Source organism: Excalfactoria chinensis, chromosome 11 (genome assembly GCF_039878825.1).
Source record: "Excalfactoria chinensis isolate bCotChi1 chromosome 11, bCotChi1.hap2, whole genome shotgun sequence".
Taxonomy (NCBI): domain Eukaryota; kingdom Metazoa; phylum Chordata; class Aves; order Galliformes; family Phasianidae; genus Excalfactoria; species Excalfactoria chinensis.
The window spans coordinates 12,163,072-12,180,459 of record NC_092835.1 but is presented as its reverse complement, the minus strand read 5'-3'; positions in this window follow the sequence as shown (position 1 = coordinate 12,180,459).

Genomic DNA, 17,388 nt, shown 5'->3' with positions numbered 1-17,388 from the left:
CAAAGAAAATGATGTTAGCCTGGGCGCATAGGCATCTTGATTCTTAGACAGCACAGTTTACCATTGAAACTAGACTAATGAATGTGCCTCTTGTTTTAGTATCTCCTGGATGGAAAGAGAGGTGTGTGTATGTATGTACCTGAGCATCTGGCAACCTCACACCTTGCTGAAGGTTCCTGTGTTAGGAACCTTCATCATGGCTGTGTTATTCATGAGGAGGTTATTTTTCTTGTTGTGACAGCTGTGTAGAACCTGAATGTTATTTTCTTTCATGGTCTCAGAGCAACTTTATCTGAGTTTAGAATCCCCAAACAATTATGTGATAGGTACAAGGTAAAGATTTCAAAGCTATATTAATGTCATCTCTTAGGTGTCTTTACCACTCTTCAACATCAGTCTGTTGTGAATCAGTCAGAGAAGGAACAGAATCCACCACAGCCTGTGAGTAGTATGGAATTTCAACTGGATGACTGTGTAAGAGGTTTGTGAGACTGCCAGTATATATATATATATATATATATATATATATATATATATATTCAGAGCTTAATAGCGCAATAGGATGGAATTTAAGCTGTAGTGCAATGGATTGAGGCTCTTCAGTCAATCAAATTATAGTTCAATCAGTTCATTTTAATCACTTCTCTGGAGAGAAGCAAACCCCTACGTTGAAGAATATGCAGCCATTTTATTGACGGAAAGTTTAATTGTTTTCATTTTTCCTTACTGTCTGTAACACACTAGACTTTTAATCAGTGGGAACTGAAGTTATAATGAAGTAAAGTCCACTTTCCACAGTTCACAACTAGCTGAAAATAATTGGGTTGAGACTCCCATCCAGACAGTGTAATGCCTCTGGCATTTTCCTGAAAACTACACTTAATTGCTTTGCTGATGTTGTTAAGTGGTCCTGAGGGGGATGAAGTAGTAAAGCTGCCCACATATGCAGAGAAACAATACACAAAAAAAAATGTCTTACAAGGTCCTTAAAGGAGGACCAACTGGTGACTAAAAGAAAACACACGGCCCTTTTTCTTCCGTTCTACACCAGAGAGAACACAGGCTGATAAACTAAACCATGGAAATTCTGTGGTGTTGTTGATGGTATTTTTTACTTAAAAAGAGAAAGCTTGGGACTTAATTCAAGTACAGAAAACACCAAGTCAAGTGCAGGTTTGATTGAAAGAGTTGGCATTTTTACACCGAATGCCAGGTAGCTTGCTGCCTGCCTTCAGCACCTCGAGTTGAGCAGCAGTCCTCATGTCCCTACAGGGGGAGGACAGCTTGCTTGCTGTGCTCCAGTGTGGTGGGATGTGAGCCAGCTATGAGCTGGAAGCCTTGTCCAGGCATCAGTGGGACCAGCAAAGGTACTGGATTAGACTCTGAAAAGGGCCACAGGAAGAATGCTGTGGAAACTATCCTAATTTAGTGCAGTCACAGGGAAACACTCCTCAGATGATTGGTATTTGAGGTCTACAATGATGAATGAACTGCTAGGCTCAGGCACATCCCAATGGAGAAGTATGTTACTATTTAATAGAGAAAAATACTTATTTAGGACAAGCGAATTAAGTGGTGGGAAAAGGGAGTTCAATTGCGCTAATTTAGTTTTATGCAGATGTTTGGTGTTTTTTTTTTTTTAAATGAATTGTTTATATGTGCTGGCACAGCACTCTGTCAACAGCCTGGCCTTCCTCAGCTGGTGTCTGTGTAAATTTCAGTGTGGCCTTTGCTGATTTTATTGTTGCTCCAATAGGCTCTGAGCTGAGCAACTGCCTCCTCCTGCCCCCCCAAGAATGTAAACAAAATTTGGGCAGTAAATTCTAAAGCCAAAATCTCAATTACCCTCTTCTAAGCAAGTCTGCATATGAGTTAGAGGCATGAGGGATTTGGTGTCAACCTCCAATTTGGTACTTAAGATTCTGGACTGCAAAGCACCCCGGAACCTTTTTCCATTTGGATTTCCTCAAGTCCAGGCAGGACTGGAATAATATACTTCAGCATCCAGCCCTGTCTTAACCTGACCGAGCTCCACAAAAGGCTTTAATACCCAGTTTTCCTATAACAAAACAGTAACCTTCCATACACTGTGAAACAGCAAGCCATATGCCAATGATCTCAAGCTGTCAGTTTGGAGAGCAGCCCTGGGAATAGCCTGTTGTGTCTAATTGAGTCTATTTGCCTGCCTCTGGGAGAACAGCTCAATAGCAGCAAGCGGTTATGCTCTGCTGTTTGCGGGGTCCCATTGTGAGGTGATGGGCAGGGTATGGAATGGTTGTAGCAAATGAGGCCTACGTTGTGAAAAGCCAGAAGACTTACCTTGGATCTTGCACAGTCTTTTAGAATCAGTAAGAATATAAAACCCCAAGCTAAGTCTTCGTTTGCCTTTTTCTGTTATAACTGCTCACATGGAATGATGTGATTTTCATGGTTGTCATCAAAACCAGCATACTCAGTTGTGGAAACATGTCAGACACCATATGTCAGTAATATGCCTTTGAAATGTTGGTGTCTGAATAATTTTATGAGTAGCTGAATGGCATATGTTTAAATGTAAACAGCTGTTCTGTGTTTGTACTGTACTGTCTGTATTCTCTATATTTTATTTCTGTTAAAACTGAATGAAACCCAGGCAAATTATGGGCTTCATCCATTTTTAAGGAAATACAGCTTCTGTGTTATTTTAGTGTGTGGCCAGTGAGAAAGGCATTTAAAAAGAACATTTTGATCTTTCCATCACCAAAACAAACAAACAGTTTCATGTTTTGAGTGTGTTAAGTGAGAAGATTGCGTTGTTGATGTTGGGCAGGTTTTGTTATGCATAGATTTACTTTCCAGGTAGTCCATGTAAGAGTAGTGCATTCAACAATGATGACAGAAACTCTTCTGATGCAGCTGAAGAACTTGCAGTGTAATTAATGACTTAATAAAGAAATGAAATAATGTGTTTGTTAGGCTATTTATTATACATGGATGAAGCTGAAGAACTGTTGTCACAACAAAGGGATCCAAAAGCAGTTATTACAACTCATCAATCAAATAAGCCACTGGAGTACCATTCACGGTGCTATAACCAGCCTAAAAGGCACAGTTTGATCTGAAGTAATGAACAGTTTCTTACCATTACGGGAGAATGACGAGAGACCTTATGAACCAGCTGGGAACACCTGGAGAGTGTAGAGCTGAGTTTTCTAATGCTAAAGTGGAAAGGAGCTTGTAAAATGTTAGAAAAGGAGTGACTGTGTTGATTGTGAACTTACCTGCATGGTGACAGGAAGAGGCTATTGAAAGAAGCAGCCACCACTGAAAATTGCTTATTCCTTCAGTAAATCCTTTTCTAAGCACACGATCTTGTTTTCCATAGGCATATCTTAAGAAAAAAAGCCCCAACAGTACCAAAAAACCACCAGCAACAAATAAAACCATGAGAGGTTGTGTGGTGTTGGTGCCACTGACTTGTTCAGCCAAAAAGGAAACGAATTTAAAATAATACTTTTCAAAGCCCTGACTGCTGCAACTGCAATGATAAACTTTAAACCTGCCTGGGCAGCAGGAATATGTGGCACTTTCAGATATTTATTAAATAAAACCAGTGAGCAAAGAAAAGCAGAAAAAGGAACAAAACCCAACCAAGCCACAAAACCCAAACCTCTGCTACAGTAACTGTGAATGTTCTCAGAATGGACTAGAGATGATCTTTGACACTCATCGAGTATAATTTCACTACTTAAACAGGATCATTCTCAGAGATTATTGCTTACCTGGAAAGAAATTAGGTACATTTCTGAAGTGCAGTTGTTATGAGTTTGTTTTTACATGTATGTTTGTTGTTAAGGCACTGAATCATGTTACAGTCTCTTTGTAGGCAGCAGGAATGCTGTGACTTCAAACATCCAGAAGTTTCCATTACACACTAAGATCTAATTAAAACTCAACAGGGAATTCATATTTCATGTTTAGTTGATTATGAAGATTTATATATATGTATAAATATATAATATATATAAAATATATTATTTAGTATGAATATTATATAAGGATTTTAACCCCCCCCCCTATTTTTACAACTTGATTTCTATAAAACTCACTCCAACTTGTTCAGTGTGCCTTCTAAGTTGTGTTGTAGTTGCTCCAACTTAGGCATTATCTTATAGGAGAATAAGCTGCATTGTTTGTTAGTCTCAAATCCATCGTACAAATAGTTACAATTGCATCTTTACAAAGGCAAAGAATATTTTTGCAGACGTCTCCAATTTTCAGTACTGTGTAGATGCTCCTATGTGTTTGCTGAACTCTCAATGAATCTCTAACTTAGATAGCTGACTGTTTTGCTTTGCTCTCAAGAAGTTTGCTTTTTTGATGAAGAATTAGTTGTTTCTCACTCCCTTTCTACCCCATGGGATGGTTTCAAGTTTTCTTTTAGGAGGGGCTCAACTTTATCTTATCCTTAGATAAAAACATTTCCCAGTAAGTATTCTCAGAGAAATCTTAGGGTGTATGAGCCTGGATTCCCTTTATGCTTCTCTGGTGCTATGTTTGTTATTTTGTCGCCTATCAGAGGCCCTGATGTAGCTGTAGGTGACTGGGAAGGGACATCCTTCCTTTGTAGCAGTAAAATTCACACAGCCTCTTTTATCACAGAATGCACACCCTGCAACAGCGTCTAAAGGAATGAAAGCAAAAATATGCTGCAGCTGCCATGAAGAGGCAGAAATTGAAACTAGCTCCAGATTTAAATTTCAGAGATATTCAAGCATTCTCAGCATTACCTTTTCCTTTTCAAAAATACAGTGCAGGTAAGAGCTCACACTTCAAAAAGCTCAAGTGTTTTTCAGTTTAGAGTTTGGACTCCAGCCTTCTGAGAGACCTTGGCTTTGTAACATCCCAAAATATAGTTCTGTCAAGAATCACATCCTCCTAATGGAAAGTTTTCTCCCATTTCTTCACTCTATAAAGCTGGTCAAAACAAGCCCTATTTTGCCTACAGGATTCATTACTTTGTTATAGCTCTTTACATTAGACTAGATTTTCAAGGTAGCCCTCAGAGAGTCTGTATTTCTACTTCGTAATGATTCTACCATAGGAAAAGTTTATCTAGAAAGATGCCTGGAATCCAATGAGGCCATCAGGAAATTTATTTTTATTTTAAATCTAACTCTCCCTTATAGAGTTATCAGAGGGATATGTTAAGCTTGCTGCGTTCTTTCAATCTTTTGAGTATTACTTTATCCAGTTCCTTGCCCTCTGAGAAGTTAAAACAGTTGGGTTAGTGCAAAGCACAGTTACCAAGCATGACAAACACAACTGAGAAACAAAACTAGGTTTTGGAGTACAGAGCTACTGATCGTTCACTTTGTCACTCAAGCAGATGTCGCCAAAGGTGAGGAGGAAAGCAGCAAGTTTGTCTTGAGAATTTTTTAACTTGGCTGCCAAATCAGGCACCACCTGAATAGCCAGACACTGCACAGCTACTGTTTAATGCTTTTCAAACCTGTCTTCTGCCTCAGGGCTATCAGATGTGCAGCTGAGGTAAAGATTTTTTTCATTGTTATAGGGAATAACTTGAGGACATGCTGCTCACTGCAGTAAGTAAATGGTTGGGCTGCTTTACATCATGAGAGAGCTTATTTAATTTTGGAGTTTAACAATATTATTCCCCTCTTTCCTCTGTTTTAAGGAGAGTTCTGCCCAGCATGGGAACAAGCTGCTAATAAGCAAAGGAGGACTTCATCCCAGATAGCTGTTAGAAATCAGGGTGGAGGTTTATTTAGCCTGAAAGATCCAACCAGAACTGTCAGCCGAACGTATTGCTTTCTCATAATTGTGGCCTGCCATATAGTCCAGCTACCTCTTAATCAGTGGGAATTTGTTTACAGGAGAACTCTCCTATCCCACTTACCAGGCTATCCAATTATCTTCTTGTTTCTAACAGGCATTCAGCAAAGAAGTCTCCAGACCTAAAGAACTGGACGCAGACCCCAGGTCTCTAGTTGGTCACAGTCAGTCACAGTCACGACTTACAGAGCTCAACTAAAAAGTGCATTTCTTGCTCTTGTACCAAGATTTAAGGAAAGAGCACCACACTTTTTACAGATAAGAAATTAATGTAAGCTTCCAGATACATGGCACCAATGGTTAAAAAAAATAGTCAGGAGAACTTCACCTACCTCTCCTAAAAGACATAATGCATCATTTCCTACAGATATCCTTGTGCATGCACCATATATATCTCTACTGTGATTCCACATATATCCAGTAATACAACGCAACCAAAATAAAGCACTAGAAAATTATTCTTGTGTACCTTACAAAGCAATGGAGGATTGACCTTCTGGAGTACTGGGGACACATTTCCATCCATGTGGCTGCTGTAGCTCTGTATGAGCACGGATCCTGTGTGTAAATGAACAAACAGCAAGGTTGGCATATAGAAAGAAAAGGCGTTTGGGAGGGAGAACTACTGTCACTGAGGAACAATTGTCTGAGAATAGCTCCTCCACAAGACTGTAACAATGTAAGGAGGTGTATTTCAGAGTAGAAATATGAACCTTAGTAATATTTTTTTACTTAACAACATGATCTCATTTTAAGAATTCTTGTGTTTGCCTCCTTCCTACTGTGCTATCTAGATAAGATTTTTAGGTTATAAACAACAAATAAATATCAGAAAGCGGAACTGCACATAAACAGGACATAACTTTATTATTTCCCCCTTTCTTCCCTTCCCCTCCCCCTCAGTATTTTCATAGTCACACATTTTCCTGTAAAGTGTAACCATTACTGACCCCATGGTCAATTACTAACAAAATCTCTCAGAAAACCCTACTTAATAGGGAGAAACATGAAAACCTCAAGAAACAAAGGTATCTGATTTCCAAACAGAATGCCTATTTAAGACCAAACCTCATTAGGGACAAGTCCTCCAGGCAAACATCCTCTCATTATTTACTGTCATGGTTTACTGCAGATTCCTTCGTGTAATTCACAGTTGGCTTTTAAATAAATCTCTCTGTATGGTAAATGTGATATTCCTTTATCTAAGCAGCAGGGTTAGCTTAAAACTGAGCAAGACCAACATTTTATATTTTAAAACTCATAAGCAGCTTAGAGCATGGCAGTAATGCAATGACAGGAAGAAAAAGTATGACTGACAACATATGGTTGAAAGGTAAGGTAACTGTGGTTATGCGACATGAAAGTCAGACTGCAAAGCAAAAGCAATTAGCAAACAAGTGATGATAATGGAGAACTACTTATAGTGAAGAACTTCTCTATAGTGGAAGGATGGTTCTGTGTTCTAATCAACAGTTAAGGTTTTAAAGCCCTGGATTTAAAGCTCAGCATCCTATTCTCAGTCCTGATTTCTAGAGGGTCAGCTGGGCCCAAGAGTCTCAAAAGGTCTGAGGTTCACCAGTTGGTGAAATTGGTCCACAGCTCCTACAGCTCAAGTGAGCATCTGGAAATGGGCAAGAGACAGCTGGAGGCTGGAAAGCTGCTCTTTCTCATAGAGCATACTGTGGTTTTCTTGCTTACACTATCCAGAAGATGAAAGTCTGGGAGACTGCCCTTCATATTTTAATCACACCAAAGGGTTAACTATGATTTTGCCTAAGATGAAGCGCGTGACCGTGATTTCCATTTCTTACCGCAATAAAATGCTGAGAATGGTTAAAGGAGCCCAGAGTACCTCACTAATTTGCATCGCTGATTAGGACGGGGTGAAGTTCTCTTCAAGGAGAAAGTAAGTTGTCTGGTGTGATCCATTTCTCTCCTGTAGCTAAAAATTCTTGGGCTGATTCAGCACCTGGGTTGATGAGTTGGCCCCTGGAAGCACTCACCGTGGTTGCTCTTGAGGAAGCCGGAGGGGCAGCACAGAGGAAAGTTTCTCTCCTCACCAGAGGACACACACACAGACCAATGTTTGCCAGGACAATGGCTCCTCCATCCCTTACTTGGCTCAGAACACAGCATCTACCACAACTCATTAAAAAAATCCTGTCTCTTAAATTTCATATTTATCGCTTTGCAGAACATTTTCTTAAACAAACAGCTGATCAGGATAAATAACAGAAGAAGTGAAAACAGTTGTTTTTATCTCAGTGTGAATGAAGATATTAATGTGAATAGATTGCCTTTTTTAGTACACCTATTACAGTGTCACACCCATTCTCTGCTGAATGCATACCTACCAGATGGGGGGTGGGGGGAAGGTGTGTAATAAAACCCCTGGTTTATTAAGCATTTTTTCTATTCTGCTATGTCAGTCCAAATTCACTTGGAATGCAAGAATGATGGAATTGTTCAATATATTGTGTGCAGAAGGTTACGACCTCTGCAGTCAGCCCCTGAAACACTACCGTCTTTTTACTTCTGGGGTAGCTGAAATGAATTACAAGGCAGAGTCGTAAAGCCATAACATTTTACTAAAGCCGAGACATCTGAATATGCAGTATTTAAGCACTTTTGTCTTCTCCTCATTCCCAAATTACTTACAGTCCATGCAAGATGTCAAAGATGAAAGCTTAGCATACAGTTTTTACTGATTATCTTATTTTTGAGCTAGGTCTCATTTGAACAACAGCTTCAATGGGTGACAAGCCTTTTGCATATAATAAAAATGACACTACTGTTGTCTCTTTCCATGTATGTACACAAAAGGATACATCTTAAAATTGTTATTATACCATCAAGAAGAAAGACCTGCATATGATTGGTTTTAATGCTGTGGAGGATATGCCATGCTGTGATACTCTTGTAACCCAGCCCCAAAAACAGATGAATGCTTAGTGTTTGAAAGGGACAGAAGAAATATTGTCAATGAAAATCAAAGACAAGTAAAACTCCACCTGCCTTCTTCTGCACATGAAGATAGGTCTTCTGTTAGCACACAGACTGACCCAGACAAATTGGAACATCTACTGTAAAGTTATCATCATCCTTCTGCATTTCCCCATTAATTAAACACGGGCAAGAGCTCCAAACCATCAGTTATTCTTTTTCCACACAAGCAGCTATATAGCATCAGAAAGCCACTCAAAAGATAACTGACAAACTGAAATTCAAGTTGCTGGAATTAATGATTGCTGGCTCTTATTCAGTATTTTAACACCAAAATTTTAATGAAGCTGCTGTAAACGTGCCCATGGTGCCAACGTTCAGCACATTCCTCTGTTAACACAACAAGTCTAACCTAGGGAACTTGAAGACTTCCCTGGCAAGATCCTCCAAACAGATGCAACTTAAATAATCTTTTGAAAAATAAAACCCTGTTTCTCAATGGTACAGGCCTTGAGGAAAACGCAAACAGCAAAAGGCCTAAAAGTCCAATCTTATCCTCAGCACACTCATGGAAAAGAGCTCTGCTTCCTACCTGGGGAACACCAGGCTGTCCCACTCACAAAACGTTCTCTTTGTTCTCTACAGGAATCGCCTTGCATTGCTGATAACTTGCTTCTTTCCAAGGGTTTCAGGTTTAGGATTCCTTTTGATGCTAGATCCACTGCTGGGAACTGTAAACCACTCTAACTTTGGTGGAGCTGCAATTATTGCCAGCTATTCTGTTATTTCCCGCTAGAACTCTTATTTATGTCACTGTTTCATTTTGGGTAGGTTTCCCCCTTGGTCCCTTCTGATTTCAATCATGCCATTCAGGAAACCTGCAAATCAGACAGCCTGAGAAGCATACAGTATTTTGATAGAGAGAATGAGGAAATCTTGTATATCATATAATATACACAACTGAAATCTCATCAGCCACACCAGTTATCCTTTGTCAGCTCTACCCCCACCTGTGCTGTTGCTACTGAAGTGGCAGCTGCAGTGAGAGTCACAAGAGCACAGATACAGTCTGGTGTGGGGCTGAGGGGTGTCTTGCTCTGCATGCATTTTGGCACCAATGTGCCTGAGGATTTCAGCTGCTCCGAAGCATTTAACTGTTACACCAGCAGCTTAGTTTGGTAATGGTAACCTAAGCTACGAGCAGCAGGGAGGTATTTGTGCTGTGCTTTGCTTAGAGAAGCATTCGGAGCCTGTGACACTGTCTGACACTGACTGATTAAGATACAGGTACTGTGGTGCTGTCAGGAAAGAAGAAAGAGAACTTGCAGTGTTGTTGCTGTTCACAGATCTCCAGCAGAGCAGCAGCAATGCACCAGCACAGAGCAGCACCGTGCTCTGCCACCTCTTCTGAGAATTACTGCCCAGCCAACCCTGAAGCAATTCAGTACACACCACATTTCCAGCACAGCCTGCCCCTCCAAACAGATTCTGAAGGCTATATACCATGGGTGATCGGAGCCTCATGACTGGGGAGGGGATTGTGATGGGAAGAGCCGAAGGAGCTTTGAGAAGGACACAAATCTGAACACTCTAATGAGCTTTATCAGGACACCATTAGGAAGACTGCTACTGCAGCAAACAAGACCAGAACCTAACAGGGAGATAAACAAAGCTACTAAGCTATGCTACAAGTACAGACAGGTCTTCATTTTCTCAATGGGTTTAAAAACTGCCATCTTTAAAAAGGAAGCATTCAAACCTCTCTGAAACCCCTTATTCTGGGTATCCCCAAAGCTCAGTCTACACCACAAGTGCAAACCGTGAAAGGGACTGCTCTGCCAGGCAAAGGCATTTATTACTTCTGTATTCTGCCTTGAGGACAGGTTTTCCAGTTTTACTCATTTAATTCTTTGGGTTTCCCTTGGTAGAAGAGATGGGTTTTTCCCCCACATGCCTTCTCTTAGCAGTGTTATTTCCCTCTTCTGAGGGTGATGCTGAAGTCCTCAGAAACAGTCACGTAAGTTTATAACGAGGGTGTCCAGACTTAGGAATGCCCTTCAGCTCAGATCTACATTTTCTGCCTTTTGGGATCACCTCTCCTCCTTACAGCCTGTGCTGGCAGGAATACAAGCGACAAAAAGAAGTCTCAGCTGTCATCAGAAACCCGAGACCGCTTCAGACTATAATTCTCATTTGTGTGCCAAACCAGGTGTGTTTTTGTCTTCCTTCTGGTGCAAGTGTCCTTGTCGTCCATGCAGCAGAGGCTGGAGGAGACTGGAAAGATTCTGCTCTTCCTTGCACCAGGAAGGAAGCTCCTGGAAGCCCAGGAGCCTCTGCTCTCCATTACAACAGGGCTGTTTTCATCTCAGCTTTCTCAATAAATATTTAGTGGGCAATTCACATTTTCCCTCTTGCTCTGACTAACAGAGTTGATTATTGCTAGGGTCAGGTGATTACATGAGCTAATTAATATTCACAGGCAGCAGTAGGAAATAAGAACAAACCCCATCTCCTCAGCTTTAATTACAATATCAGTGTTACCAAATTCCATGTGGACATACCTCCCAGATCAGCTCCAAACAATTTTGGATGTGTATACTAACAAGATCCACAACATCTTTAACTCCTGATCTTCTGTCATTACAATATAATTACACTAATGCATCTTTACCACACAACACCCGCCAAAAATAAGAACCGTTGAGTACAGCATGTAATTATAGAATAAAGATGTTAATGTAAGCTTCCAGCTTCCAGTGACTCTCAGCATTTTTCTAATTCCATTATTCAACATTCGTTGGCAACTTGACTCCAACCTGCTCCCCTTGTTCTCTATATTTTCATGACATGCAATTCTAGCACTGCAAAGTCCCAGGCAGCATTGAAACCCCAATAGAAATATTGTATAGGATTCAAAAGGTGGCGATAAAGTGGCCAGAGCTATTTGGTTTTTAGCTCTGTGGATATAGGTGAGAAATAGAGAAAGGTGAGACAGGGGAGAGACACTGCAGTTTGCACCTTGTTGAGCTACAGGTCAAAGCCTGAGCCTCGTGTAAACATGACAGAAGAGGTTAGGAGAGATATGATTGGTATAGGCTATTCCCTATCTTAATTAGCCAATCTTAAATGCTGACAGCGGAAGAAACACAAAAAGGTGACTAGTTAGGGAGAAGATGAGCTTCAGCTGGCCTCCATGGCAAAGAGAAATGTCTGTATTTCAGAAGACAAAGAGTAAGCCTGTGGAATAGCCTATTGGAGCCCAAGCCATAAGGATTACCTCTCCTAACCGTAGCTCTGCAAGCAAACAGAAAGACAAGAGTCTTTCAAACACACTGGTGTGTTTGATATTCAGGAATCGACTAAGATAGGAAAGAACAAGATGCATAATATAGAAAGTTCCCCAGAACTTGCAAAGAAGGATTCCTTCTCTGAAAGGCAAAGGCCCTTCTTGAGTCTGTGCCAGGTAAACTGTAAGAAAAGTGCAGCTGCTTCTTGGAGCAGTACTTCATCTCTGCTGATGTTGGAGTGGAAATGAAAATTAAGAGCTGCTAGGCTGCTCTTCATCTCCATGCTTCACCTGTCAGATTTATACCATATGTCTTGGCTGATGTTCTGTCATATCCCAGTTCAGTCTGTTCACCCATTAACTGTTTTGCGTCCCACATGCTCACATAAGGATCATAAATACCTGTTGAAAGGTACAGCCATCACTTCCAACAGAATAAACTATTCTTTTCTCCCCGGAAAAGACTCAAAAATGAAAACAAAACTACTTTAGAATAAGTTTCTTTTTTTCGTTAGCAGCTAACCACAACATGGCAAAGGCAGTTCCTAAGACAAACTCCTTCCCTGACGGTCATTTTGCATCTACTCCTTAAAGAATTACCTTCAGAGACAGATCCCAGTGAGGGAGAGATGAGGATAAGGCAGTTTCAAGTAAGCTAGAAGCCAGCGCATAATTCCATTTGAATCCAGAATTTAGCTCACTGCTTAGGGTGCATGTATAAGAATAGGGGCAATATATATAGTTCATACAGGGAAACAGAAAGAGGATGGGAATGGACAGGATTTATGGTTTCACAGGGGGTCATTTCTAATTTTAAGGAGATTTGTCTGCACTGTTTCTAGGGCAGAAGGCAGGAAGCTCCTAAATGGAGAAGGAAAATATTGTTCTACTTGAACATCACACTGGCACTGTCAGATGATTCACAGGCTCTGGAGAACACAGACATTACCAGCTCAGCACATCTATATACCAATCACCATTTGTCATACGCGAGTACTTCCCACAGTCCTAAAAAAGGATTGGTTTTGTGTATTATTTGCTGGAAACATAACAAACTTCATACTGAACAGCAAAATAAAAACAGTACTTGATTGTTTTATTGAATATTCGCCTATTTACTTGGGAAAACTTCACTTCAGAATTCTTTATGCAATCTAATAAAAGGACCCCCACAGCTGTCTTCTTTTTGGAGAAAAGCTGTCAACATCCAGTACCATTTTCTGCATATTGAGTGAAGTACTTGAAAGTCCCAGTTCCATTTTAATGTGCGAGAAGCTCTCCCATTTGTATGCAGCTGGAGAGAGTAGTTTTATCCTCATTTACAAAAGCCACATGATGGATTTCTTGCTTTAAACGAATACTATCTCAAACTTTTCTCTTTTCCCCCTTCTCCCCCCAGCATACAACTTTCCTCTCTCGTTAGGCATCAGCGTGCTCAAATCAGTGCACAGCATTGACACCTCACTCATTACACAAAAACATCAGCGCCATTTTTTATCTCCCCGCACACGGTCTGCTAGAATAATAAACAGTTAATCTGGGAATTAATATAACTCTTGCAGAACAGTGGGTGGGGAAGCTTCCCGATCCTGCAAACACTTCACCACATACGAATAGTCCTACTGCAGCCAGAAGGCTAACGTTGAGTATTCAATACTCAGTGCACTTCCCAATGTGATTATTGCCATTTGTTTGTTTTCTCAGGTACTTCAGATCAAAGCATGCCCTGGTACAAAGATTCCATAGAAGGACCCCAGGTAAATCTGCCTACCATCAACCTGTACATGCAGGTTGCCATTCTATCTAGTCCACATGGATGGATGTTAATTGTATGCTCACACAAGCACTACATAACTCCTGATTTTTGTAAAGTCTTCTCACAACTGATTTCTGGTGGTTTATTCGAGTTCTTGAACATTTATTGTCATAATGTTTTGAGAGTCATAATTATTTTTATTTACTGCATAAAGAGAAAATTTCACCTTAATTAAACACATACCAGCAATTATTAATCAGAACGCTGATGGCTTTCTTTCATGCACACAAAGGACAGAAGACCATTCAATGGAAACGTAGCAACATTCATAGCACAGTTCAGTGTTAACTCTGATGCAACAAAACATCATTCTTACAGGTATCTGGGAGCATCTTCTCCACACATAGTTACATAATATTTTCAATGTTACTGTCACAAGGAAAGATTATAGCTGTGAATGCAAGGGGAGATCTTCTGTACTAGTCACAAAGCTTAGCACTGTGCACACACCATAACTGAGTGCAGTATACATATGCTTCATCACATCTCCACACTATAAAACAGAGAAATTATACTTAAAAAGCATTTTTCCCCCCTGAAGGTTGTAGAATACTTAATAGCGCCAGTATAAACCATAAACTACCAACAGTTAACTGCCAGCCATTATCAGCTTCCCACTGCAGGTATGCCAGGTATCACAGGCTTAGAAAGATCAACTGAAACTGCCTCAGGTGGTAAATCTCCAAGTACAAGTCTGGAATGGTGCTAGGAGCTCATGAAGCAGCTGGCCTGAGGAGCCAGAGCAACTATGTTGCCACCCCCAGTGGAGGTGCTGTCACTTACATTCAAGATCTGTTCCTCATTTCCGTTTTGAATGAAAGTTAAAACAAAAACACAGAAAATTTTCAAAATTCCTAACAGTAATTAAAACACTGATTTTTATTGTATTTTATTTTTACACTTGAGAAGTTGGGTTATTTTGGTGCTGATTGCTTTTGTCTGAAACAAATGGAACACATTGCTGAAATTCTGGATGAGCCTTTGAAACATTGCAGTGTGAATGTAACAGATTTGAGAACCTCAGGGCTCCTGCGGTCTTTTTATCATGTAAAGTAGAATAGGAAGCTCATAAATACAGACATCCACATTTAAACCAGCACTCTTGGTACCAACAGTGCCCAGCGTTGTGGTTGCTCCTGCCAGTCAAGCTTTTCTTGATATACCAGGCTTCCACCTCCATAGGCTATAGGTTGGGACAGACAGATACTGAAATGAACCAATTCTTTACAATGGAGAGGGGAGAGCATGCTGTACAAGCCCCAGTGTGAGCCAGAAACATCAGAAACTTAGAGGTGCTAAATCTACCAAAGATACTTACAAGATATTTGATCTTTGGTTTCAGCTGCAGTTAAGCTGCAGGCAGCCCGCAGGGTGCCTTGGAATCACAGATCTGTAGCAGAGCAACAAGTAATGGAGATGTGCTTGTGCTCTGGGGGCTCAGGGAGAAGACCCAAGGAGCTTCCTGAGAAATAAATTTTGCTTTCAGTAACATAGTTTTCTAATTAAGCATTGCTTACTGGAAAATTTCTGCCTTTTTTATCTTAATCTTTTTAAGCTATTGTATTGTGAGATATTGTCTGTGTTTCACGTGTAGCTGCATTTCCCTAAGTTCAGCAGTATGCTGGAGTGCAGGGGAACATATCGTCCTTACATGGGGATCTGTAAAATCCTTTTGGTTACTGCAAGATCATCAGCGCTATGGGAAGGACTACTTCAGTGGCTGAGAAGTTTCTGCATACATTATGTCACATACATAATGTGACTATTCCATATTAAATTGTTTTATTCCATTATGGCACATGAGTGCATTACAGAGTAGCTGTTGTACTTTTCTGTCTCATCGGGAACATTTATCACTACGATGAGCATACTGCATTGACTCCAACTAAGCCCCAGACCCCCATTGTGCTTGGCGCTATAGCAACGGATGGTAAAAGGCAGTCCTTGTTCCTAAAGACGTTTCTGTCTAAATGGACAAGGCATTGCCAGAGATTTCTCTTTTATTCTTCAGTTCATAACAGTTGCAAAACAACTTGGACAGCATCAAGAATTACAATGAATAGATTGTGATGACACCACCTGTAGGACAAACCCGCAAGTAGGTGGGAGATCCCAAGCTGGTAAAAGACCGTGTGCAATCCTGACCCCAGAGAATCAACATGGAAACTCCTATCAACTCTTAAAAGGAGCTAGGATTTTCCCTCTCTGTACCCACTTCACCAGATATACATCTATCTATATGGCACGATGAGTGTCACACAGTGATAATTCCAAATTAGCTTGGTACTAAAAGCACAGTTGCAGTATTGACCAGTTGTTCCTATCAAGAACTATCTGGGAAATTAGAAACAGAGCTTATAAATGGAAGTATCTCTTCTTCTGATATTAAGGAACTTGCTATGTTCTACGTACTATTCACTTCCATCGCACAGCTTGCCAGCCCTAACAGGAGACTCAAGTAACTATTTTTTTAATCCTTTCTAAAAGACACAATGCACATTAAAGAAGAGATGGTTATGACTTCATACATGCAGGTCTGTTTTCTGAATGTTCTGACTATGAATGTAACATAACAGAAGTCTGAGTGATTCTTGTTTTGCACCTGCAAGTTTATCACAGAATTAACTATTATTTAATTGTTATTGTGCAAAACAAGCAGTAGCACCTCAGTAATGGTATAACCACCTCAGCCAAAAGAGGAATAAGCTTTTACTTAATGTTCTAAAAATACAGTTGAGAAACCTTCAGTCTCAGACCGTATGATAAAACAGACCTTGTTGGCTGAGCAGATCAGCAGCTGCTGCTGTTCAGGCGCCTTCACCCTAACAGTGTTCGTCTTTCTTTCCACCAAATTTAGAGATGATGTCAGTGCAGCCAACCCTGGGAGTTCAAAAATCAGAAGACAAACCAAAATAGAATCACAGGATTGATATCAAAGCTATGAAGGGTATTGAAACTGCAGCGTACAATTTGGGGGGGGTCAGTCTTTAGATTTTTTAATTCATAGGAGACACTCTTCCCCCTTCCAGTTGTCTGCTCAGTTCTGGCTGTCTGATATGCCCTATTTCAAGACTGAGTGGCAATGCAGGATAATGGGAAGCACAAAGGATTGGGGATCTATTTAAAGTTTATTTAAAGTTCAATTCTCCATCGTATGTGAAGCCTAAGTCCTGCAAATACCTTATCTGAATGCTCAAGCTGATTCATGCAAGCAGCCCGGTGGAAAGCAGTAGGGGTCCTCTCATACTTGAAGTTTGTCGCTTACGTAAGTTATTATTATTGCACTTCAGAAATGTTACCCTCTGCCAAGTTAATAAGAAACACCTAAGAATGAATTGAGTGTCACTGACTTTCTCTGTGATTTTGGGCAAGTCCTGTATAATTTTATATCCCAGCTTCCTGCTCTTCATGAAGAGAAGTTCACATTTATCTCTACAAAGTACTTGGAAGCTCCAAACAAAAGATAATACAATTAAGAGAATAAATAGACTGCATTCTTCCAGTGTAA